We start from the raw sequence: 25115 nt of genomic DNA on the forward strand, positions 1-25115 counted from the left end.
AAAAGAAGAGCAAGCAAAGATGTTTGAAAAGGAATAACCAAAGGAATAGGAAGAACCCTAAAAAAGAGAAAATAGACAATTTTAAGTTGTCTAATAGTATTGAATATAATAGAAACTAAAATAAAGGAAGACTAAATATCCAGATGAGTGGATAAAGAAGTTATGGTTCATATATACAATGGAATATTACTCAGACGTTGAAAAAAATGAAATCCTACCATTTGCAATGACATGGATGGACCTAGAGGTTATTATGCTGAATGAAATAAATCAGTCAGAAAGATAAATGCCATATGACTTTGTTTATATGCAGAATCTAAGGAGCAAAAAGAAAAAAATAATCAAAAAAAGATTCACAAATACACAAGACAATCATCTGGTGATGGCCAGAGGAGGGGAGGAAGCTAGGAGAAAGGGTTAAAGAAGTACAAATTAGCAGTTGATAGATGGTCATGGGGATGGGGAGCACAGCATAGTGAATGCAGTTAGTATTAACGATAATGGCCAGGTAGAGAACCAGAGGAGAGAAAGAACAATTAAGGGGATCGTTTTATAAACTTTATAAGTATCTAACCAATGGACTGTATACTTGACACTAATAATAAAATAAAGTTTAAAAAAAGAGAAAAAATAAACTTAAAAAATAAAATAAAATAAAATAAAAGAAGAGAAGGACCTATTAGGGTTTCATAATTAGGCCACTATTGACTTCATGCACTGTAGTTTTAGAAGAGCACAAAATAATCCCAAGAATAACCACCACTTATTGAGCACTTTCTTATATACTGTGGAAGGTGCTTGGTGCTTAAAATATACCATGTCTCTAATTCTCCTGACCACATTGCCAAGTGGTTATTATCCAAATTTTATGGAAGAAACAGGTTCAGAGAGGTTGAGTGGCTTATGGCTATAGATGAAGTGAAGAGCTAAGGTTTGAGTCATAATAAAAATAAACTTTAAATATATTTTGTTCATTTGACACCCTTGATATAAATTCCAGATTAATTAATTTTCCAGGTCCAAAAAGTTTGCCACTTTGAGCACCAAAACTCACATATTTTAAAGATCTTTAAAGACATTAAAAAAAAAAATCTTATACTTGATAACTCAAGAATGTCATTATAAATAGCAATTGCTGTATTTATACCTTTCTAGAATTTTGTTTCTATCATGAAAGGCACTATGATAATTTTTTTTTAAGTATATGTCTTCATTTTATAATTTTTCTGCCTATGGGCCACAAAGTGCTATTATACATATATCATCGCTGGTAATCCTCAGCACCATCTTATGATCTAAGTTTTAGTATTTAAAAAATGGCATAGGGAGGTCAAATAACTTATCCATTGTCACAGAGCCATTCTAGCAGCAGTTCTAGGTCTCTGAGCTACATTCTTAATACTGACTCAGCGGTACTTCAGGATGATTTTCTAATGCGGTCTTTGGTCACTTTGCAAACAGTCCAGATTTCCAGATAAGTAATTGCAGATGGAAAGGGTAGTGCCCTAAATGAACTGTGAGATACTAAATTACAGAAATTATAATTGAAAAAAAAAAGACTTTTAGAATTTTGGACAGATGCTAATAATTTGAGGAAAAAAAGGGAAGCATGTAGCATATTAAGCATAATTTTACCTGCCTATTGTTAAATGTTTATTAACACAGAAAACCTTCACTATGTGTGAATTCTCTGTCCTCATAGTTTAATAATTGTATTAATTTCCTATTTGCTACCAAAACAAATTACCACAAACTTATGGCTTAAAATAACACAATTTATTACCTTATTGTTCTGTAAATTAGTAATCTTGCATGGGTTTCACTGGGCTAAAATCAAGGTGTTGGCAGAGCTGCATTCTTTTCTAGAGGTTTTGTAGACAATCAGTTTCCTTGCCTTTTCCAGCTTCCAGAGACTGCCCACATTCCTTGGTTTGTGATCTCCTCCTCCATTTTTAATCCCCATAAAGCCAAGTGGAGTCTTTCTCATGTGAAATCACTCTTAGATCTTGTTCTGCCTTCCTCTTCCACTTTTAAGAGCCCTTGTGAAAATATAAAACCCACCTGATAATCCAGGATAACCTATTTTAAGATTAGTTGGTTAGCAACTTTAACTCCACCTGCAACCTTAACTGTTCTTTACCATGTAAGGTAATATTCATAGGTTCTGGAGATTAGACATCTTTGGAGAGCTATTATTCTGCCTACTACAGTAACCAAGAAATTTCTCAACTATAGCATTATGATTCTACTATTAAAGAATGGGGATGTGTTTTCTATTTCTTTTTTTTAAATTTCTTTTACTGGTATAAGAAGGACAGAGATACTAGGTTGATTGGGAAATATTAAATTAGATTACACTATCTTGTAGAAAAATTTAGAATAAATTTTTAAAATTGATATTGCAGATTTTAAAAATAATCTTCAGATACCCTCAGTCTAGGCAGTAATATTTAGCAGTGTACTGCTATGGTCTGAAAGGCACTTACTTTTTGTAAAAGAGTATCTTTTTGTTAGTCTTCACCCATTCCTTCATCCTTGCCCTTGGAATTTACAAAACTTCCACCAGGCCTAGGGATGCCCTTTGCACTGTAAGTTTACATATACAATAAAAGCTCAAGCTATCTGAATGAAAAACATCAAAATATCAGAAATTCATCTTGTGTTGAGTAAGGCTGGCACTTTTCAGAAATTTTACTCTATTTTAGAAGAACTAATTATCTCAACTAATTTTTCCAGCAGTCAAAATGTGTGAGGGAAACATTTTTAAGCCATGAGTGGTGAACACTTTAGTAACATCTGCTTATCACAGCTCACTTTTCTCTCTTTTCTCCAATGTTTCCTCGAGTTTCCCAGAGGGTAACTTAATACTACCCCCACTTCCATTGTACGAAATTTAAAAAGGATAAATTGCTAATCATGAATATTTAAAATAGCAATTCACAAATTACCAAATAAGGGGTGGGGTATCTGATATTAAGCAATAATTATAAATTAACCTTTATTACAATAGCAACAAAAAGATAAACCGGATAGAAATAATATTAAGAGCATAAGCAGGGTCAATATAAAGAAAACTTTGAAACTCTACTGAGAAAACAGGATATAAATGGAATAACATACCGTGTTAGAATAATGTTAATACTGGCGGGGTCACAATTATTCCAAAATTAATATAAAAACATATTTATTGCAGTGGTTCTCAAAGTATGGTACCTCAGACTGGAAGCTTCAATATCACCCTTGGAATTTATTAGAAATGCAAATTCTCATATTGCAACCAAACTTAATGATCAGAAACTCTGAAGGTGAGGCTCAGAAAATTATGTATTAATAAGCTTTCCACATGATTCTGACTAATACATGCAAAAATCTGAAATCGCTGTTTTAATGTAATCTCAACAAAATAACAACATTTTTTTCTTCAAGAGGGAACAAAACTAGGCAAGCTGAATCTAAAGGTCATATGGAAAAATAAACATTACAATTTTGGCACTAGAGAAGGGACAAATTGGCAAAAACATAAGAATGAAGAGTCCAGAAATATTCTCTCTATATAGAGGAATTTAGTACTTAACAAGAGTGGCATTTTAAATTAGAGAGGAATAGGGTAGAGACATTTAGTTAGCACTCACGAACAACAAACCAGCCAAATACATACATAAATAGGTCAATAAAGTTAGATGAATTTTTATAAACTAAGAAGGAAAGGGCTTTCTAAGGAATTCATAAAACCAAAGGAGGACTAAAAACTTTGACTACTTAAAAAATTAAAAAATACTGTGAACTATGCCAATTAATCAACTACAGAAAATGTTTGTAAAATATAAAACAAACCAACAGTGTAATTACCTTAACTCACAAAGAGCTATTACAAATCAAAAAGTCCATTTAAAAAAATGAATAAAGTATAGGAAAAGAGGCACTCCTGGGAGTGATGTGTGTGATGGGTGAAAGAATATTTAAAAATATGTAAAAAGATATTTTAAAAAAATTATACCAATATATATTTTTTCTTCTTTGAGGTTGGAAAAATATATTTGATAATATAATGTGGCATGGTTGAGGAGAAAGAGCATTCTCCTTTATCACAGACAGAAGTATAAACTGTTGAAACATCAATAGAGAGCAATTCAATAACATCCATCAAAATTAAACAAAATATATACCTCATATTTCATAGAAATTTATCCTACAGTAATACCAACACATACTATCAAAAAAGATGTAAATGCAACAAAGTTTACTCCATCATTGTTTGAAATAAAATAGTGGACCAAGTCAAATATTTGTTACTAGAATAACGTGTAAATAATGGACTACAGATCCATGGAATATTAAACAATAACAATAATGATGATGATAAACTGAGATATCTCCATGTATCACTATGGATTGATATCCAAGGAAAATTACCAAGTGGAAAAAATGGTAAAAAATAGAGTATACAGTACATTTCTGTATGTCTATACGCATACATGCTTATGCCTATACACATACATGCTTCTCTTGGCATATATTTATGAAAGATATACTGTAACTGTTATTACTAGTTAATACACTGGTTGAGATTGGGGGACTAGAAGTTTAGGAAAGAAACCTTATTTACAATAACTTTTTGTTTTATACATACTATTCGAATTATTTTTTTAAAAACATAACTAAATATTCGGAATGTTCGCGTAAAGACCTCCAACAATAGCTTCTCCATAAAAGCAATGATAACACTGGAAAAAACTTAAAATCACCTTTATCAAAACTCTGAAAATTAACTAAAGGTATACAACAATCCAAGAACTATTTATTCAAGAAAAATGGTGAATCTTGGTAAGAACAAATCTTGTGGTATTTCAATTTCCCCTAATCCCATTTTCCTCTCAGGAACTGAAGCAGCATTGAAAACCAAGAGCCTCACAACTCTGGTAGCTGTAAAATCTAGCGGTCTATCAGCCACTTAAGAGATTAGGACAGGTTTGAGTTCCTTGAAATGTCTATCTACAGAGAACTGTAACTACTGACTTATCTGGTAGTTCACTAAGTGGCTCCATTTGCACAGCACTTCATTTTATCTGACTCAGAGCTGCTTTTTTGTTCAAACAGTTCTAGTCCCAGGGCATTTATTGAAAATAAAAAGTGGCAACTGTTAAACACTGAAGCTCTTGGAGGTGGCTTTAACAGTTAGAGCTAATATGAAGCTAATCAAAAAAAAAAAAAAAATAAGAGAGAGAGAGAGAGAACTGGAGCATGAGATGTCCACATGGGGCTATGAAAACCCCCAACATATTTGTGGGACTCTAAAGGATCATGCCCATGCACAGGGCTTTGTGAATGACCACAAAAGAGTTGAGAAGGCTCTAAGCCTTCTGGCCAACTTTGAGTCTTTATGTAGGCAAAAAGTGAAGGCTAAAGGAGAATTGTAAACTGCCTGGTAGAGTACTGAGGTCACACCTCAACACATAACGGAGCCCCGAGAGTTGATAAATTATTTAAAATTTCCAGTCTCAAGAAAAAAATATGAGATATGCAAAAATCAAAATAAAAAAAAAATTAAAAAAAAAAAAGTATGGCCTATAAGCAGGAAAAATGCAGTCAATAGGAATTGTCCCTGAGGAAGGCTGAAAGTTAGACTTATAGGACAAAGGTTTTTTTAAAAATCATCTATAATAAGATCAAAGAAGTAAAATAAATCATGAATTATTTATTAAGGAAATTAAGGAAAGTATGCAAAGAATATCTCATCAAATAAAAAATAACTACTGAAAAGATAAAAATTATTTTTTTTTCTAAGAATGAAATAGAAATTCCGGCATTGAAAAGTATAGTAACTGAAATGAAAAACTTCATTAGTCTGAACAGCATATTTGAACTGGCAGAAGAAACAATCAGTTAACTTGAAGACAATGAAATGAAGACAGGTCAACTGAGGTTATCTGATATGAGAAGCAAAAAGAGTAAAGAAAAATCAACAGAGCCTCAGACATCTGTCGGATACCACCCAGCATCCCAACACATGCATAATGGGAGTCCCAGAAGGAGTGGGGAAAGGAGCAGAAAGAATATCTGAAGAAATAATGACTGAAAAGTCCCTAAATAGAAATGACAAAAAAAAATATTATTCTTAAAATCCAAGAAGCTCAACAAATTCAAGTACAATAAACTTAAGACATCTACACTCAAACACATGATAGTCAAACTGTCAAAATACAAAGAGATAATCTTGAAAATAGCAATATAAAATAGACCAATGATGTACAAAGGATTCTCAATAAGATTAAAAGCTGACTTCTCATTGGAAACTATGGAAGACAAATTGCATTGGGATTATATATGCAGAGTTCTGAAAGAAAAAGACAGTTAACAAAAAATCTTACATGCAGCAAAACTATTACTTAAAAATGAAAAAGAAATCGAGCTATTTCCAGAAAAACAAAAACTGTGAGACTATATTGTTAGCAGTTCTGCCCTTCAGGATAAGACTAAGCAATAACTACAATTTACATAAAGAAACAAAGAGCACTTGTAAAGGTGACTACATGGGTATAAATAAAGACAGTATAAATATATCTTCATTGTAACTCTTTTCTTCTATATGATTTAAAAACAGCTGTGTAATTTTTTAAACTGTGTTGATGGGTTTATATTGTATAAAAATCATGTAATTTATGACAAAAATATTACAAAGTAAAGAGTTGGAAATGGAATTATGCAGAAACAAAATTTTGTAATAAAATTAAATAGGTATTAATCTAAACTAGACTTTTATGTTAGGATGTTAATTATACTCACCAAGGCAATCATTAAAAAATAACTAAAACATGTAGTAAAAGAAACAAGGAAATTTAAATACTAAAAAAAAAAAAAAAAAAAAAAACTATCCAACACAAAAGAAAACAATAATGAAAGAATAGGGGGAGGGAATGACATAAGAAACACAGTTAACAAATAGCAAAATGGCAGATATAATTCATACATTATCAGTAATAACATTATATGCAAATAAAGTAAATACTCCAATCAAAAGTCAGGATTTGGAAGATAGAAAAACCTGCTCCAACTATAAACTATCTATGAGATATGGTTTAGAGTCAAAGATAGAAATAGGTTAAAAATGAAAGGATAAAAAATATGCCATACAGACAGTACCCAAGAGACAGCTGGAATGGACATACTAAGATCAAACGAATTCTCCTTTGCAATCCTATTGCCTCAATTAGTTTATAGTCCCACTATTTTTGATTAGGTTAATGTAACAGCTTCCTAACCTCCCACTTCATATTGTGCTCCATAATGGTCCCTTTAAATACAAATTTCTCCATTATGTTTCCTTAGGCAACATTCTTCTATATAGGTATAAGATATGTCATATAGCTACAAGCTACATCTACAATGTTATGTGTACATGCTATTTTAAGTTTTATTTCTAATAAATAAAGTTACTTGATAAATATAATTTTTTCTATATTCTAATAGAAGCCTGAACTCTGGCTAGACAGCTGGATTTAAATGTGACTGTGGACAAGTGTCTTTACCTTTTAAGTACCTTATTTTTTACATCTGTAAAATTAAGATAATAGTAGGACTGTCACATAGGGTTGTCTTAAGGATAAGATGTGTAAAAATACATGTAAATCTTAGAACTTACGTGACACTGTGTATGAGACCTTACTTAGTACAGGACCTCTCACACAATAAGAAATCAGTAAAATATTAGTACTACTACTAACGGTACATTTTATTATCATCATTTCTGTCCTCGTTGTTATCTTTCAAAATTAGTTTTTGATAAGTAATTTACAATTCACAATCTGACATTCATATATGGTTTCATCAATCATACTGTATGAGGTACAGTTTTACAGTGGACCTGAAGAACAGCTAAGATTTTAAAAAGCAAAAAATAGAAAAGGAGGATACCTGAGAAGGAGGGAAGATAACCACAGAAACATATAAAACAAACAAACAAAAAAACAGCAAAAAAAAAAAAACAAGGGAGGGGCAATGCAGGGACTATGTGGACAGCAATATAATGGTCCTATTTGTATGGAGTCCAGGGTAAAGAGAAATAATGGTCCATATGGATGCATTCAAAATTAAGTGAATAATGGGTTTAGCAATCATAAAAGTTAGCAGTGAATAACATTATAAAAAAGTTTCAGGAAGACTAGATCTAGTATGTATTATATGTATCCATATGAAGTATGAATGTAAATCTTATATGTTAAGTGAGAAAATCAGAAGAAAAAGAACTTACAGCCACAAACGGGAAGTCTTAGGGACATGAGGAAAGGAGTCAAAGAAAATTTAGAAGAAAAGCAAGTCTCAGATAATTATGTATAGACAGACTCAATTAAGAAGGGGTTAGATTCAATGAACTAGACAGACAGGATTCTTGTATTACAAATTTTCTAATTAAGATTTATGTTTAAAGATAGTTACTGCCTGATTTAGTTACTGTTTTGGCAACTGGATAATACCTAACATTTTAGTCAAGTAACTTTGTTGATCTAATGACTGCTTTACTGCCTTCTTACAGTAAGGGAGGAATTAAAAGAGCTCCATGACTAAAAATTTTCTGAAAGGAGACTCCAGATCCTTGGTCACAGCAAATGTACCCAGAAAGAGACTGCTGTCTTATTTGCCTGATTTGTACATTTGTACAAATTTACATTTGTAAGTTTTTCTAGGATTGAATTTCCTGAATTTTCATTTTAGCCAAAATTTGTGCTTCTCTTTTTTCTATTTATAACTCATCTGGAGCCATTCCTCTCTTCTACCTATAAGTTATAAATTTGATCTGAATATATTGAAACAGGATATAGTTTCTTGTCTGAGGGTCCTTATTTGTAAAACAAAATAACAACTAGAGTCCATCTAAGATTATAATTTTATAGTTCTCTGAAAAAGTTGAACTTTGATATTAAACACTTTCCATTTAACTTGCTGAGAAAATGGCGACCTGAGACTGTGTTCCTGATGGTCTTCATGTCCCAATTCAATGCCCTCCCTCAGATCAGCACCAGGTTGGTACAAACATACAAAGAGAGAGAAATCTTCAGGGAAAACAGACTTGAAAAATAACTCCAAGAGAAATTTCAGGTAAAGAATAATTGTAAGAGGAAAAATGTAGATGGAGTTTAAGAATAAAGAAACACAAATAAAGTTATCTGATTTGAAGAACTTAATTTGTGAATGAAAGGGCTTTCTAGGAAGATTAATAAAAGTAAAGCATACAACTAAATATACTTTAGTAATATTCCTATATTATAAAATTAATAGAAAAAATTATAAATTTCCATAAAGAAAGAACAAGTTAGCAAAAAAAATAATCAGATCGAAATCTCACTTTCTATCACGCTTGAAGCTGAAAAATACTGGAAAATAGAGAACAGAGAGAAAGGGATTGCCAACAAACATTCTGTGCCCAATTAAGTTACCACTTATCTTGCTGATTGAAGGAAGAATTGTGCCTATTCAAAGGTGAGAGCTAATACAACTTCTCTACCCAGTCTTATGAAAATACTCGAGAAGGTACCTGAACCAAACAACATATGAATCAGAATAGAAATCTCAAGATAGAAGATGATGAATAAAAAACAATGCAATAAGCCTGGAAATACACATTTTAAAACTAAACAATTCTCTAACTGGGATTTTGTAATATAACTATGAAGTAAGGATTCATAAAATAGAAAAGACATATGGCATGGAAAAAATCTAATAAATATGGAACCCATGGTATTGAACTATGTCAACAAAATTGAGGGGATGGAAGGAGGCAAGGAAAGTAAAAGCAATCTAAAGGCCTCATTTAGGAAGGGGAATGGATTGGGAAATAAAACATTCTAAAGCCTTCATTTAAGAAAGGGAAATAAAATGGATAGGTGGACAGTTTATTTGGTTTCTGGTTTTCATATAATTATGAAGAAATATATGTTACATAATGAATATCAGAATTTAAAAAGCACATTATTTCCAGCTTAACTAGGTACAAAGTTAAGTAATAAAGCACTGAAAAATAAAAATAGTAACTTGAAAAAATCAGTAAAAATAAAGGGAAAAGAGTAACATCCGAAATGAGATAAAAAATGAACATAAAGTAATAGGGAAGAAACATGATGAAGTGTATCAGTTGTCACTCCATATATTGACAAGAGAACTTCTCTTAAATAGAGTTTCAGATTGGGTTAAAAAGTAAAACACAGCTATATGATATTTTACAAAACCACACTTAAATTATTAAATATCTTTCTTGTTTTAGCGCTAAGAATTTTAAAATATAGATATGTATGCATACCTCTATATCTATCTATCTATCTATCTATCTATCTATCTGTCTAAAATTGAGACAAAATTAAGATCATATCATGGGCATGATAAGTAGTAAGTTAAATCAAATTCAGTTCAAAAACCAGACAGTACATGGCCATATAGAAGAAAATTGTTTTTTTCATATTCCAGAATGCTCTAGAAAAATATTTTCTTCATGATAATAATGGCAATTTGGATACCTATCCTCAAATCTGAAAACAAACCTTCCTAGTGTAATGTGAATTTGGGGACAATTATTCTTCTTTTCAAAATAAGTTAATAGTATGTTTAACTTGCTTTTTTCCCCTGAAAATTGTATGGTTTTATTTAAACATACTATTTTCTATATTTGACAACCAAAATGACAAGAAAAGCAAAGAAGAAAACAAAACGAAGGCAGAAATGTCAGATTAGAAAAAAGCTTATCCAAATGGAAATAACAACTTGGGAATAAACAAGGGCAAATTCATACCTCAATATGCTGAGAATAGCTTACTTGAAATGTTATATTTGTAATTCTAAGGTTTATAAGGTAAATTGCAATACCAAATCTTGCATAATATGAAAAAAGAAAATATACTCTATATTAAATGACATTTCATTACCCCCCCCAAAAAAATAACTTACACAAAGACTGTTCTAAAATTATAAAAAGTATGCTCCCTTAAGAGATGAGGAAACAGAAATTAAACTACTATTAAATCTCAGAAATAGCAGAGGTAAACTTTTTGGTTTTCTCTATGAATGATTGCATACTCTCTCCAAAATATGTATTCTGAGACACTAACTATAAATTTTTTTAAGTAACATTCTGGTATAGTACTATCAATACCCCCATTTTCCAATAAAAACTATATTGTTAATCATGAACTATCCGTTTTTTCAAGTAGCAAAGAGAGTATATGAATACATAAGATATTACTAAATTATCCTTCACATAAAGTTTCACTGTTTAATGGATTTTATGTAAATGAACAAATATTCTTATGTAAATATGTGCATGTACCTATAAAGGAAAGAAGTACACAGTAGCTACAGCCTACAAAACCTTGTTCTGATTAAAAAGAAATCATATTAGATTTTAATATTCCAGTGAAATCCAAAATATCTTAAAAAATGATGTATGACTAATTGATGATTGAAAAAATTTACCAGTCCACCCTCACTGAACTAACCTAGATGAAGAGACTGATTACAGCTGAAATCTCACTTTCATTCTTGTATAACTTTCTCAAAGATTTGTTTGAGAACTGTCTCATGCTTAGTCACCCTCCAAATATGATTTTATGAGCAAAAGCATTTAGCTATTTTTGTGTTATGCAAGATGGGATAAGATGTATGAATATTCCTTTTTAAGCGACATAATTTGATTTTTATGCTTATTTGATATCAAAAAAGCAGTTAATTTTTACATTTTAGAACTGCCATATGGATGTACTTCACCAAAGATCCATTCCTATTGAAAGCCTAGAGAACTTCTGTTTACAACAAGAGGTAAAAGTAACAGAGGATAACTTATGCATTGTCTTTGTATATTTTATTTTCATTCTAGTTTTTGAACAGTGGACTTTAATAGTAGACTAAGTAGTCTTAGTCTCTAAAAAATATTAAAACATGAAGGAGCAGACCCTAAAAAACTACCATAATGCATACAAATTCTTTTTGTGACCCTCTAATAATAGTTTTGACAATTATTTATTGAGAACTTTCAATGTGCCAGGCATTGTGTTCAGTGGATTATTTTATTTAATTCCCATAATAGATCTATGCAACAAGCATATTTAACTTTAAGATGACAATGTGCAAAGTATATATTAGTGAATAGTACTCAAAAGGAACACACACACACACACACACACACACACACACACACACACACACAAACACATACATCACTTAGGTGAAGAGGTCATTATGCTGAAAAGATACAACATCTCACTCATGTGGAACCATCAATGAATTAGAAACTTTAAGGAGATTTTTCCAGATAATTAAAAACAGCTAGCATTCTAATCACCACTTAAAATATTTAAGAAAAATGTTCTAATTACAGTAAGTGCTCATTTAATATGTTGATAGGTTCTTGGCAAAATGATATATAATGAAACCATTTTTACCATAGGCTAATTGATATATAGCAGTTAAGTTCCCAAGGACATCTCATCAACATTATAATGAAACAATGTTGAATAAAACAAAGTCATTGGAGCACCTGTTGTAGATATATTTTTCTATAGTCTTAAAAGAATGAACATTTAATAATAAAATTTTTCTTGATAATAAGTTTATTCTTATGAAATTTGGGATCTTTTCTGTTTAACAAATTTAGTGAATATGTTGTAACTATTACGGTGGCCTTAGCTGTCAATGAGTGTAGTGCTATTTGCTTTTATTGTAATAGGACCTAGGTGACTGTGCTTTTTGATTTCTTAAATCTTTTCTATTTTCTCTCATTTGTCTATTGTAAGCAGGCCTACCTCTTCCCAGTATCCACCTCACTCCATTAAAAAAAAATTCCTAAACAACTGTAGGTCAGGAAATGAAAAAAATCAGTGGATCTTTCAGCCCTTCTAACTTCCTTCCTGTCTTCCATCTATTCATTCAACAAGTACTATGTAGTACTTTAGGTACCAGGCACTGTACTAAATGCTAGTTAGAATCAGATTTTATGTTATAACAACTGTAAAAATGACTGATAAATGATTTCTCTAAAATACTCTTTTGTTATTGGGACACAAAGTTCAATAATATAGAGAATACAGTGAGAAAGCAGCTACCATATAGGACGATTTTACAAAGTCTCCACTTAGGCCTTATATTTCTTGAGTGTAAAAAAGATGGCATCTCCTTCCAGCAGAAAGACATTGTGATAATGTAAAAGGTGCCTGTAGAAGCTTACAAGCAGGGGAGTCCCAAATAGAGTATGAATATAATAAAAGTATCTATATAAAAAAGAGCGAAGAACAAAATAAGAAACCCTTGAAGACTATGACTATGTTTATATCCTAATATAATCATAAAATCCTAATATAATCTAGAGATAAGTCAAAAGCCACTTACATTGGCTGATGAGACCACAGAGCTACTGAGCCCCACGTCCCCACAGCTTTCTTTAAGTCTTAGATTCTGCCTGGGAGTGATTTATGAAATCTCCTAGCTAATGCTGATGCTGGTGGTCCAGGATTCGATTTTGTTAAATACAGTAGTTCTTCTTTATCTGTGGTTTTGCTTTCTATGGTCTCAGTTACCCACAGTCAATCATGGTCTAAAAACTAGAAAATTTCAAAAACAAACAATTCATAAGTTTCAAACTGTGTGCCATTCTAGGTAGCATGACGAAATCTTGCCTGGGACATTATTCATTCTTTTAACCAGTGTATCGATATACCTCACTTCATCTCACCACATAGGCATTGTATCATCTCACATCACATGAAGAAGGTGAGTACAGTACAATAAGATATTTTGAAAGACCACATTCATATAACTTTTATTGTGGCATGTTGTTATAACTGTTCTATTTTATTTTAAGTTATTGTTGTTAATCTCTTCCTGTGCCTAATTTATAAATTAAACTTTATCACAAGCATGTACGCATAGGAAAAGAAACAGAATATATAGGCTTTGGTACTATCTGCGGTTTCAGGCATCCACTGTAGATATCTCCTGCAGATGAGGGGGAACTACTGTACAATATTAGAGAGTGGGGTAAAAATAATATCAATATTACCCTTGAAAAAGAAATGTAAGGTTTTTCACAAATTGCAAGAAGAAAAGAGGATGGTTGTGCAGTTCAGGTATGACCTGGGTATTGGTTTGGATGCAGTGTTTCCCAGTATGGTTCACTTAATACCTGTAAAATAATCACACACAGTGCTATTACTCACAGTGTTTGTTAGTAAAATGTGGATTCCTTAGCCTTATTCCAGATCTACTGAATTAGAAAATCTAGGGCCAAAGGCAAAGAATCTCCATTTCTAAGAAACTCACTTTTGATGCTCTAGTTCTTTATAATAAACAGTGATCATTTGGAGTGCTATTAAAAATAAATTTTAATTTAACTTAAATAAATTTAAACTTATTTAAATAAATACATTTTAACTAAGTTAAAAGAGATTTCCCACCTTACCTTTATACCAAGGCCATTCTTTCATTTGTTCGCTAAGGATTTATCGAATACTCATTATATGTCACACAGTGTATCTAGATGTTGGTAGTATAAATAGGACTAAGAGATAGTGCCTGAACTCAAAAAGCTAATGTTTGTAAAGACAGTAAAATCAACAGTCTTTTACTTAAAAAGCTCTAATTTATACTTTAGAACATGGATAATTGATTATTGCAATTAGTTGGTAATTTAACTTGACCCATAATCCTCTTTCAAAAACAGCATCAAAGTAAGTCCTTTTGAATGATCTCTATAGTACATTTTATGACAAAGAACTTCTCATTCATCTCATTATGAGGAAATGAGATATTATAGATGAATGCAGTTTTCAGGTAAAGTGAACCTTTACTTACTATGTGCCTAAACTATTTTGACTCTAATTTTGGTGAGCTTTCTAAAATATATTAATATTAGCTGGTCCCCCAACTTTGTCCAGGAGACTCATTAACCATCATTAAGGGAGTAAATCCCTGCTGCTATTCAACCCTGGAACATGCTACAGGAGACAGAGCTAGATGGCAAATCAAGGACTACAAATTGGCAGGCCCCTCCTTGAGACTTTAGGAAACCCACATTTGACATCACTTTCTCTCCTCTACAGTGTCTTAATTTCCCTCCCTGTCTTTCCTGATGAAGAGTCATAAGGCCCTCTTTGGTACAGTAATTTAACTGGTCAATGAGATAGGTTCCTCTAGTTTCAAGAGTGAATTGTTTATATTACATAGCTTATATTCTAAGTCAAATATTCTCACAGAAACATTTCAAATTTATTGAAAATTTTCTATGTTTGTTTTCAGATGTTTGCATGGTAACAAACAAAACTACCTCTGCCATTGTAAGCAATAAATTGGCAATAATTTTATATGGTTTCATTGACTTAATTCAGTGACTCTAGAACAATATTATAGAGTCATTTGAGGTGTACAAGGTCACTGCTATACTGTGTCAGCTTCTAGAAGTACAGTGTTTTAAATGTACAATTTAGGAAGAACTGAGACATGTCAGGAGAAACCAAAAGGAAAATAAAATTATTTAGTCAATTTAACAAAAACTTATGTTAACATTTTTACAAAATAGTGTACGAAATTTATTTTCAAAATAGTAATAATGGTTATAGTCTTCTTTTTTAGGACAAAATGCATGGGCTTTTACACTGTTATTGCCCTAAATATTCAGAGACTTTGTTTCTAGATCCATGGTTCTATAATGAAGTTATTTCAAATCCTATAGAAGCCACCAAAATGTCTACAATGTCACGAAATTACTTCAATTTGAAAACTGTATTTGAATCATAAATATTTCAACAGTGGAAACAACTTACTAATTCAAAATTTTCTGAAGTGTCAATTAGGGATGTAGTCCAAATTTTAGGATGCTATTAAATTGTTTATTCTATAGATGGCAGTTAGTACAGAAAGTAAAAAAAAATTTAAAATCTCATACCATTTAACAATTTAAAAATATCAAATTTTGCACTTGCCTATCAATTATTCAGTAAAACATATTTATGTTTGAATTATCAACTTTTGTAGTATGCAACCACAAAAAAGCTAAGTAGATGTAGAACTAATGAATTCTTTCTCCAAATTTCAACATTTTCATTAATTACCATATTTTTAAAACTTATTACCAAGAAAACACTCCTTTTTCTTTTCTTTCTTTTTTTTTTTTTTAAATGCCTACAGCACCTGGTATTCCTAGGTGGTCTCCCATCTAAGTACTAACCAGGCCTGACCCTGCTTAGCTTCCAAGATCACATGAGATCCAGCACATTCAGGGTGGCATGGCCATAGACAACAGTCCTTTTCCTTAATGCTCAGTGATACTTTTCAACACAGTGACAACCTTCTTTGTACAATGTAACAGTGATATTTCCACTGAGCCTATCTTTTTAGATCTAGGACTATGATATGAGTCACTACTTTAGTTAAGAAGTCCCTTCAGCCATAGCTTGTGTTTCATTTTCTTGTTCAGGACTGCTAACAGTTCCTTGATGCTTTTAATTTTCCTGGAGTGTGAGATTTAAAAATCGGGGTTAGAAGACAAAGGCATTGTGGAGATCATTATAAAAATAACAAAAAGCAATCTGAAATTCCTAGCATAAAATAAATAGACCTCAAGTTTTAATTCTTATGATATCAAAATTTTGTGCTAAATCTCATTTGTGCTGATAGGAACATTTGATAAGATGTCGGATTTTTTTCCTTAAAGAAACAAGAATTGTGCCGGTGTACTAAATAAGGATAAATGCAAACATTACACACATGAAATCCATTAATTTTAACTAATGTATTTCTGAAAGAGGTGGGTGAAGCTTTAGACATTTGCTGCTGGTAGAATAGTTTTCGGATACTTAAAAAATGATTCGCTGGCAATACATGCATATATATGTGTGTATATATTAAATATATACATATTAATGCATACGTGACACGTGAAAATTTACACATTACCTTTTTGTGATGATTGTCATTTTCAGACCATTACATGGCAATATAGTATGAAGGGAAAAGGACAGGCCCTTGAAAACAAGAAACTTGGGACTTACTTTCTGCTCCTGCCCTAATTAACGTGTGACCTTTGACAACTGTTTCTCATTGCCCTTCACGACCTTTTCTACCCAAACTACGGGCCATTGTAAGGATCAATAATATATGTATTATATGTATGTAAAATAATATGTAGAGTTGCTTTTTGAAGTACAGTTTTTCAATTAAGGTGTCACAGTAATTTATTACTAATAATTAAGTACCAAAGTTTGCAAATTTTTAAATTTATTTTTAATTTCAGGAGTATTCAATATTCACTCTGATACTGTAATTATATTTTCTCTCTTTCTTTCAGTTAAGTGCATTCTGACATGCTTTTTTTGAGTAAGGAATGCGCTGTACATGGTAATACTATCCATCATGTAGTCATGTTGGATAAGAAATTGTCAAAGCTATTTAAGTATAAACAATTAGGGGGGAAAAGATGATATTATCATTGTTCCTATTATTAAAATAGCCTAGGTTAGAGGCCTCCTTTTAATGCTGTAATTCATGTAATAACTCATTCTGAGAAATTTAAGTACAAAGGATTGCTTTGTTTGTTTTTCTCCTTTTGGCGTGTAGGGAGTATGGGAAGGAAGCACCTGGGAGAAAGCACTCACTATATATAAATATATAAATATAACTCTGGTTATATTTAGCCATCTAATAACTACAATTATATTTCTACATCCAAATCCTTAAGTAATTTTTCCTTTATAAAGGTACCTACTTCTTAACATACAATTCTCAATGCCCTAGCTGGATGGATAACAGACCTCTTGAATGCATTTTTATTTTAGTTGTTGCTGCCTCTTATGATGGCTAAAAACAGAAGAAAGCATGCTCTTATAATACCAACATATTTTTCATTTCCTTCTAAGCTAGTCTAATAGCTCTGTAAATTTCTTTTTACTTTCCTTTTCAGCATAGCAAAAAGCTTTTCATGGCCAATCTTTAAAAGATATTTGTAAACATTTTAAAATACTTTATGGCATTATTCATTCTTTCAATATTTACTGACCTATTAAGTGGACACTACCCATTGTGCTAGCTACACAGTCCTAGACATTAAGGAGGCCTGATACAAAAGACAGAAAAATAAATAAGGCATCTGTAGTACAATGAGATAAATGCTGAAAGAAGTTAGGCTTAGAGGGCTATGCTAGAGACACCTTTGATATTGAAGATTGTCTTCCACAATGGCACCAGAGCTTACTGAAGTCTGAGAGGAAAAGCGAAAATTTGGGAAGGCTATTACAAACAAAGAGACTATGACAAGAATTTATACACTACGCCACATGTTTGTCATGATCACATTTACCTTTTAAAAAGATTACCATAATTGGAATGTGGAGAATGGATTAGAAAAAGACAAAACAAAATGTTAATCACTATTCTATTTTTATAATGTATGCAAATTAGCAATATAACTTATAAGCACTTATATAACATAAAATAAATACAATATTTAAAGTAGAAAAAGAGTGATAATAGTAAAGAGATAAAAACAAAACAAAACCCAAAACCATATTGGATAACAATGAAAAGCCTAATCCATAAATAAGGTACTGGTTAAACAATTATGAAAGACTTGTAACGTAAAATAATATGCAGCCAAGAAAATATTAATTAGTATATTTTCATTGAGTCAATATGCCAGCAATGGCAAAACATAACTAGAATTTAGAGATGTCAGGAAAAAGTATCTCTTAGAATTGATGAAATATGGTAATTTTAAACATATAAATTTCTGTATTTCAAAAACATCTTAAATTTACAAAGCATGTTCTAACAGTATGTGTATATATGTATGTATTCCTAATCTCACTTGTATATAAAAGAGGGATGATATCGTTTCTATATATTTTATTTATATTCATATCACATATTTCTATATTTAGAGAACTGTATTTTCTTGATTTGCTGTATTACAAATATATATGTACTTATATTTTTTATTCATTTATATATCTTTTAATTCCTTGATTTTCAGATGGTATTCATTTAATACCAGTCTTTATGGAAAAAATCCATTAAATTTAACATATACATCAATTGTAAGATACATACTAATTTCAGAAATACTAAAATGTGAAAAATTTTGCATTTGATAGTGGAAATACAGTAATGCTTGTATATGCAAGAAAAACGATTCAAAAGATGCAGGAGAAATTTAACATTTAACACTTCAGGAAAGAATACAGTGAAGAAAGAGGCTCTTATTTTTCACTCTCTACCTTTTAAAACTTTTTCAGTAATTTTTTAAATAACATAATATATTACTCTTGAAATTAAAGGTTTCTTTAAAAAAGATCACTATAACACTTGTGTTAACTGTCATCTGTGGTCTATCCTTTGTCTTGCTGGCTTCACTCTGTTGAGTTACTACTTTCTCAAGTGTTCTATCCAATTTCCTTCACTGGATTCCCTTCTACTGCCCAATTTTACATATGTAACCTCACGTTTCAGTTCTTAGTAGTCTTCTTCCTGCACAGATACCTCCCTTGAACACTATCTATTTAATGTAGTTGGCTCATATCTGTATGTTTCTTAAGCCTCAGCTCTCGCATCTGACTAGTAGATCAATAAAATTGGAAATAGTCTACTATCAGTTGTCTGGTGGAAAATGCTAAATGGGTATCACATAGTCGATGCACAATGAACATAATCAAAACACAACTTGTCTTGTTCATTCTTAATCCTACTTTGAACAATTGTTCTTACATCTTGGTTAATTATAACCTTTCATGCTAGAAACCTCAGAATCACCTTTGACTCCTATTTTACAAGGTCCCCAATCTATGCAGTCACCAAACAATGCTGAATATATTCCTAATATTCTAATATTCTCCCCCTTCCGAAGTCCCATAACTTGCATATGTCTCTCATTTGAATTATAATAGCTTTCCAATTTCTGTTTCTAATCTCCCCATGTCAATTCATATTAAAGTCATTTTCCTAGAACATAGTAAATCTATTCAGTTGATACTCTTAACTTAAAAATTTGAAAAGCTTCCCATACTACAAAGCTTAAACTCCCCATTTTGAAATATTTCCACAAATATTTAATAAGCACTTATATATGATAAACAAGAGAAAGACTTCAAAAAAAATCATTTTACCTCCATAAAAGCCAAAAAGAATAACAAAACTTGATAAGACCACAAAGTTGTATATTCTTGGTTCTTATTACATCACATACAACTGCTCACTGACTACCTCCATCTGTCTACCTTTAGTCTTCATTGCCTTTGGCCAAGTCATTTGGCTCATCTACAGCCTCTTATATTCACCTATCCTTCTTTAAGAAATACAGCATAGAAAAACAAAGTCTTAAAGGTGATGAAATGGCCAATGAACTCCATATAACACTTCACAGTTACAAAGGTTACTTTTATATCCACTGTATTTAACATAATTATTGACAATTTATTTGACATTTTAAGTCTAATATAGCAATAGTTTACTGAATACAGGCAAAAAATTGTCAACCTAATGAATAGGTAGGGATAAATGTTATTTCATCAAACCATCCTGAAGAAAAGTTAAAAAAATAAAATACCCAATTTAAGCACTTTTTAGGCAACAAAGTATTTGACATAACTAATTTTCTAAGTAACTGCCATTTACCTCTTCATATGTCAAACTTAAAAAAATATAACTATTTTTGAAGAAAATTATTCTAAAATATACCGCACACATTTGTGCCTTCCTAAGTAGAAAAGTAAAGAATAATTTTGATAATTCCAGCCCATCTGTTATGATACTGTCATAATATCATTTTGTATCCCTCATTCTTTTCTGCTTTACATTCTTACTAGTGCTTAGTCTTTTAATTTTTTATAGGTTTATTAAAATATAATTGACAATTAGTTGCTCATACTTTCTGTGTACAATTCGATGAGTTTTTTTTTTTTCGATTATACTTGGCATACAATATATTAGTTTTGGTTGTTCAGCCTACTGATTAGACATCTATATAATTCCCCAAATGATCACCCCAATAAATTTGGTACCCTTCTGTCCCCTTATATAATTATTACATTATTGACTATATTCCTTAGGTTATACTTTATATCTCCATGACTACTTTGCAACTATCTATTTGATCTTCTTAATTCCTTTGCTTTTTATCACTGATCCCCCCCCATACTCTCCCATCTAGTAACCCTCAAAATACTTTCTTATCTATGAGTTTGTTTCTGTTTTTGTTGTTGTTGTATCTCATTTTTTAAGGTCTCTTTTTAAATTGAGGTCTCTTTTCTACCCAAATACTTTACAAATCTATGTATTCAGGTATTGCATCAAGTTTTTTTGTACTGGACAACTAGAAAACTATGTTAAGAGTCAATAAATTAGTGAAGGTCTACCAAGAAAGGGAATTGCTTTAATATAAGAGCTTTGTGATAACTATTTTCGGTGCTCTGAGTATTCATATTAGGAGTTGGACCAAATGGGTGCTTGTCTTAAAATCTATTTCCTATCAAAAGTGAGGAAGTAAATTGATTATAGAGTTTTCTAGGTAACTAAAGAATGATTTCAAAATGATATTCAAGTTTTATAATATGAGTACCTCATATGCAATGGTTTGTTCATAAGGTAAGGAAATTAACATTCTGCAACTGATGTTCTAATAGTCGACTCCAAAGAAATCCAAAGAATTTCATTTTGAAACTTCTCATCTATCTGCCTAGCTCATTACAACAGGAAACAGGAAAATATCATATCTGTCTCCTTTCTTTCAATTTATGTCCAAAGGAATTCTCAGAATACAAAATATTATTTTTACTCTGAAATAAAAACCCTAGAAACGCAGTTCTTTATATTTTAGGATGTCCTTAATGAATCTAGTCTCTTAAGTAAGATATGTTGCTTTTCATAGCTAATCATTCATGTTCTCCAAGGAAGAAGTTTAGCTACTTAAATGTCAAAAGTAAAAAAATGTCTCTTAAGTTTTTTTACAGACATGGTACTTGGCTCCTTAAAAGAAACATGATCTGAAGAACTGAAGTCATGTGTAGGAACAGGCAAGGCATAGACACAAACCAAACTAACTTAAAAACTTTCCAAAAATTGCACAAGTTTTTCTGAGTTTTACCTGATTTTGTAGGTGCTATATATGTAGCCTTAGACAAGTTTGTTTAAATATTCTCCTAATAAGAGAACTATATCTTTGAAAAAAACCAAGAGATTGAAACAAAGTTTTAAAAAATGTTTTTTTTTCTTAAAAATATGCCTTCTAAATAACCTGTACACATAAAAATGTATTGTGATAAATTCATGCAAAAATTATGCATATTCTTAGTAACGACTATGATATACTGGTGCTTATGATGAGTGAGGCCAACTGCCATTCTAGATGCTTTACTTGTAAATAGTTTGGTCTTTAAAAAGGCCTACAGAGTAGGTATTAAAAATCAGTCAAACTCAGTTTTGCAGATGAGGAAATTCAGGTGCACAGTTAAAGTTGCCCAAGTTCACAGAACTAGAAAGCAGAGCACTGTTTAATAAAAGCAGAAGAGCTGTTGATATAACTGAAAAATATTTTAGTTACAGCAGTTTCTATAGAATGTGAATTCTAAAAAAAATGTTGAATCCAGTGTAAATTGGAGTAATGACTATTTTTAATTCAATAATTTAAACATTACACTAAGCAAACTAGAAATAGAAGGGGATTTCTTCAACTTGATAAAGGGCATCTATGAGACACTCATAGCTGCTATTATACTTAATGGTGAGAGACTGCATGTGCTCTCACCCTAAGATCAGGAAAAAGACTTTGTCACCTGTATTTAATACTACACTGGAGTTCCTAGCCAGGGCAAATAGACAAGAAAAAAGAAAGAACAGGCAGCCAGATTTGAAAGAAAAAAGAAAACTGATCTTTATTAACAGAGGACATTATCTTTTACATAAAAAATCCTAAGGAAATTCACTAAAAACCTATTAGAACTAATAAGTTCAGTAAAATACCAGGATAAAAGACTGACATACAAAAGTCGACCGTATGTCAATATACTAGCAATGAACAACTCGAAAGTGAAATTCAGAAAATAATTCCATTTACAATACTATGAAAAGAAAATAACTTAAAAATAAACTTTTTAAAAGTATAAGACTTTGATATCTATAAAACATTGTTATAATATATATAGATATACATAAAACCTAAATAAATTGAAAAACATGCCAAATTTCTGAAGCATAAGGCTTCATATTTTTAAGAAAGTAATATTCCTGAAATTGGTCTTCAGATTCAATACAATCCCTATTAAAATTCCAGCTGGCAATTTTATAGAAGTAACAAACTGATTAGGATTTCATATGGAAATACAAAAATAAGCAAAACAATCTTGAAAGAGTATAAGTTAGGAACCCACCCTTTAATCAGAACAATATAGTACCAAGAAATAAACACATTTATGGTTAATGATTTTTAACAAGGATAGTAAGACCATTCAATGGGGGGAAAGAATATTCTTTTCAAGAAATAGTAGAGTTCAAATGAAGAACCACATTAAAAAAAAAAAAAAGGGGGGATCCCTTCTTTATACTACGTACAAACATTAACTCAAAATGAATCATAGATTTTGAAATAAGAGCTAAAATTGTAAAATTCTTACAACATAGGAATAAATTTTTGTGACCCTGAGTCTGGCCAAACTTTCTTTACATATGACACCAAAGCACAAACAATAAAAATAAATAAATTGAGCTTCTACAAAATTAGGAAGTTTTGTGTTGAAAAGAATACCATCATGAAAATGAAAAGACAACCCACAGAATGGGAAAAAGTATTTGTAAATCATGTATCTGATAAGGTACAACTCAAATGTCCATCAACTGATAGATGGATAAATAAAATATGGTATAGTCATATATTGAATTATTCCTTGTCAATAAAAAATAATAAAATTAAGATACATAGACAACATGGGAAAACCTTGAAAATATGCTGAACATTATGCTAAAAGGAGCCAGTTATAAAAGACCACATGTTGTATAATTCTATTTGTATAAAATGTCCAGGATAGGCAAATCTATAGAGAAAGAGAGTTAATTAGTGATTTCTTAGGGCTGGTGGAAAGGGCAGGAGAGGGTGACCATTAATGGGTACATGAGGTTTTTTTTTTTTTTTTTTTTTTGGAGGGGGTATTTAAGACAGTCTAAAATAACATTGACTGTTAAAACTCTCTGAATATATTAAAATTTATTGCATTGGACATTTTAAATGGGTGAATTATATGGTATGTCATATCTCAATGAAGCTGTTCAAACAACTGAAATATCAACTTTTTACCTTATATAAACTACTTGTGAAGGAAATTTACCTTAAGTGATCCAGGGAAATGACACTTTTGTGAAAGAGAATAAAAAGATTAAAATCCTTTTTGTCCTATGCTCCCAAGTTTGACCAAAACCAAGCAAGAGCAGTTCTAGTATTGAACTATTATATTTGAGAATACTGTGTCAATAAAACAAGAATATACTACCATAAAAAAGGAGCAATCAACAAACAAACAAAAAAGCTGTACTAATCTATACACCTCCTGTAGATAAAATTTAGAATTTCTCCAAATACTCAAGTGTTATTTTTAAACTCAGGTAATCTGAGAAGCAATGAATTGAATCCATTATTTTATTTATACTTCTTAAAATTTTAGTTTCACATTGCTGTTGGCAGAAAGAGCAATGGTAAGATTCAAAGCCTGGTAAGGCATTTCAAAGTCTGGTAGAACTCAGAGATTCTTTGTTGAGGGAAGTTCTGTGTACAAAAGGAGTTGGGCTGACACCCCTGGCTCCTGACTTCATCAGTATTGCTTTCTCAATCACGATGATAACCTAAAAAGAACTCTAGCATTTCCAATTTGACCCTTGGAGGTGGGGGGCTGAGGAGGAGTGGTACTAGCTACATTTTAAAAATAGAGGTAGATATTAAAATGTAGAAAATAAAAATGACTAAATCTCTAAAAAAGAATACAGGAAGATAATTTTATAATCTTGTAGTAGAGATTTCCTTTCTTAGTATGACACAAAGACCAAGAATCTTAAAAGACTGACACACTTGACTAAACAAAAGTCTAAAACAAATGCAGGAAAAGATATAAAAC

The 25115-nt window shown here is 31.1% G+C and overlaps 1 long non-coding RNA gene and 1 pseudogene across 1 annotated transcript in view; both read right to left on the minus strand.

The window, feature by feature from the left end:
• LOC107513935 overlaps nucleotides 1-25115 on the minus strand; it is a 176588-nt gene that overhangs the window by 63574 nt on the left and 87899 nt on the right. The gene's annotated exons all lie outside the window — the stretch shown is intronic.
• LOC118614547 lies at nucleotides 16150-16268 on the minus strand (annotated as a pseudogene).

Source organism: Rousettus aegyptiacus, unplaced genomic scaffold, assembly GCF_014176215.1.
Source record: "Rousettus aegyptiacus isolate mRouAeg1 unplaced genomic scaffold, mRouAeg1.p scaffold_m13_p_2, whole genome shotgun sequence".
Lineage (NCBI taxonomy): Eukaryota > Metazoa > Chordata > Mammalia > Chiroptera > Pteropodidae > Rousettus > Rousettus aegyptiacus.